Here is a 3438-nt window from a genome sequence, read left to right as displayed (position 1 = left end):
GTTATACACTAGTCAAAACGGGCCGTGACAAGAAGATGGAGTACAAAGTTACGTACCCTATACTTCCCCAGATGCTCATTCACCCTCCAAACGATTCCGTCATGTTCGATTGGAGTTTTCAAATTTTTTCTGGGTTCAAGATGAGAAACGGTAAACCAAATAAAACAAATTATCCCAGGATAAGGATGCAAACAAAAATTAGGGTAACCTGCCTGGATCGTAATATTTAATTGTAAATATATTAAATATTAAAAGAATATAATTTTTGCATTTTCATACGGTTTTAATTTTTAAGTATATTACTAATTTAAAATTTTGAAACTATAATATTACATACTCACTCCATCGCAAGAAGGTGCGCACACGTATTTTAAAACTCTTATAAATTTAAACTTTTTTTTTTAAGAAATAAAAAATATAATGTTCAAATTTTTATGAAAAAACTTAAAAATAAATTATGAAACTAAATCTTATAATAATCTTAAAATATATGTAAAATATTAAAAAACTGTATATAAATGAGGGTGTCCGCGGGAATAGTTTTTAAGATAATCTTTTCTATTATATGGAATCAAATTGGTATATTAAAAGTTAAAGATATTAATTTAAAACCATGATTACAAATAATGTTCTAGAAGTTAATTTTAATAAAAGATGTGAATTTTACTTGAACGAATACTTTGATATTTCGCCCGTTCACAAATTGTGAATTTAAGTTCGGAAATCCGGAAGGATAGCACTCCCCGTCCTGGCCTATTCAGAGTTACGGACTAAGCAGGGAGGACTATTTAACATGGGTTAGGGGCCCAGGAAATTATATGTGCATTTGACCCACAACGCAGGCCCATTTTTCCTGCCATAAATGCACCGACCTGCGTGACCATCGCCCCCACAAAATATAAGGAAAATTTAAGCGAAAAACTTTTTTTTTAAATTCTAAATTACTATTATATAAAAGCTGAAATATTAAAAATTAATTTTTAACTAACTTTTTAATTAATAAGTAAAAAATTAATATAAAAGACATAATTATCGGAAACTATTATGTCCAAAATTTCATATATAAACTGGATTTAAAACTCATAGGATCTTGGGATCAATGGACACGCATGAAGCAATTTAAGCACGGCTAGAGCGTAAGAAATGAGTGATTCGAAGATACTATATCTAAGGAATGGTAAACCAAATAATCTCATAGTAGTCATATTTGACTTTTACAAATGTTTTTTCTCTCCATTCTTGTGAGAGTTTGTATTTCTCTTCAACTTGTTTCCTCAGGGCTGTGAGAGGGGTATCAAAATCAAGACGAACAACTGGCTGATCTTAACACAGAGGAGGAGGAAAATGAGAATTTCATGTTCGAAGGTGATGTGGAGGAGTAGGTGAATAAATATGAATTATGTCTTGTGGGGAAGTTCCTAACGGAGAAAAACATCAATGTTTGGGCCATGACGTCTAAAATGGCAGACATTTGGAAGCCAACGACGGGGATCAATATCAAAGAGATTGATCCTGACATTTTCCTATTTCAATTTTATCAGCGAGCGAGAGGACTTGTTATGGGTGTCTAATGGAGAGTCTTGGTCGTTTAACAATGCAATGTTGATTATGAACAAAATCCCACCTGAAGAGGAACCTCTGAGTGTCTCATTGTGGTTCTTAGAAATGTGGATCCAAATACATGATCTTCCTAAATGATTCATGTTTGAGGTAGTGGGTAAGCAGCTGTGTGATTTGTTTGGTGAGTTTGTGCAGTACGACGCGAAGAACAATTCAAATATGTGGATGGAATACAAGAGGATAAAGATTAGGGTGGACGTGCGCAAACCTCTAAAGAGAAGGAAGAAAATTAAAGGAAGAATGGTACACAGTAAGGGTGAGCAAAACCGAAAAATTGAACCGTGCTAATTCGGTTCGGTCTTGATTTTTTAAAAAATTCGGTCTATTATGTCCGGACCGAATAGACCGAAATAAAATTTGATTCGGTCCGGTTCTTGTAAAAAATATTTCGGTCCGGACCGAATAAACCGAATAAACCGAATCATAAATATGTTAATTTTTTATTATATCTTTTACATATATCTTAAAAATTATAATCAAAAATTTTAATTTATAATTGTATTTATACACTCTTAGAACTCTATATATCACCTTACTTTAATAATATTTTAGATTTTATAATTTTTGGTTTAAATTTTTAATAAAATTTTATTTTTTTCAAAAAATTTGGCCTACTCGGTCCAAAACCGGACCAAACCGAATTATTTCGGTTTGGTCCGGTCCATAATACAATTTCAGTCTGTTTCGGTCCAAGAAAATATGATAATTCGGTTTTTCGGCCGGGCCGAACCGAACCGACCAAATGCTCAGCCCTAGTACAAAGTTCATGGTTACATGCAAATATGAGAGATTGGGTGAGTTTTGTTCCATATGTGGCTTGATGTCCCATACAGAATGCTTCTGCAGGAGGAACATTGACAAACGAAGTGAAGAAGGTGCAAAAGAATGGGGGACATGGCTGCGGGCGGCGCCGAAGAGAGAGATGAATCAGGGGAGGAACAAATGGCTGCGAGATGAGGATTACACTGATTGGGAGGCGAAGATTGGGCGTTCCAAAAACTGCCCATCTATCACGGGAGGAAATTTTGGTGATAATGATAAAATCTTAACTATGGTGCATGATTTTAGTAGTGGAGTTAAAAAAGGAAAAGATAAAGAAATATTAGAAAGGGAAATAAGCGGGACAATTTTAAATCCAGGGGCGCGCATTCAGGATATAAATTTTGGGCCAGTGTTAGGTAATGAATACAACACATGGGGGTGAATGTATTTTTGGATTATTTTTAAGCTTTTTTTAACTGTTATGAATGTGGTGAACAAAGTAGTCTAACCTGTAGAGCTAAAGTGTTTTAACGAAAATAATAAAACATGCACATGAACACACTATCTTCAAAACTCACTTAATTTTTTACTAAAATCAAGTATTTCTTGCTACAACTTTCTAGGTTCTTTGATAAAGAACCCAAATTCTTTCTTGAGAGAGTTACAAGAATTTTAGATCTATTTGTTACAACTTAAAACAAAGTATCCAATGTTTACTTAATAGAACAGTAAATACAGGTTTTACACAACATGCAATAGCATGTACTAAACCCTATTTAAAGTTAACTAAAACTTTCTATTTATGGCTTAGTGTATCTTTGCAAATCGTACATGTCTGTGACTTTACTTTGTCAGTTAATCTTGGTCTTTGATCTTGTACTCTTCAAGCTGCTTTTTGTAGACTTTTGAAATCAGTGATTGATTTGTTTGTTGATTGATAATCTTATATCTTAAACTGGTCTGTATTTTGTACTTGAGTTTTAAATCGAGATCTCCAGTTTGAATTATAGAGAACTGACATCTCGACAAGTATAATGACTTATCAAGATCTCTTAC

Source organism: Apium graveolens, chromosome 6, assembly GCF_009905375.1.
Source record: "Apium graveolens cultivar Ventura chromosome 6, ASM990537v1, whole genome shotgun sequence".
In the NCBI taxonomy this organism is placed as follows: domain Eukaryota; kingdom Viridiplantae; phylum Streptophyta; class Magnoliopsida; order Apiales; family Apiaceae; genus Apium; species Apium graveolens.
Note: the sequence above shows the minus strand (reverse complement) of the source record.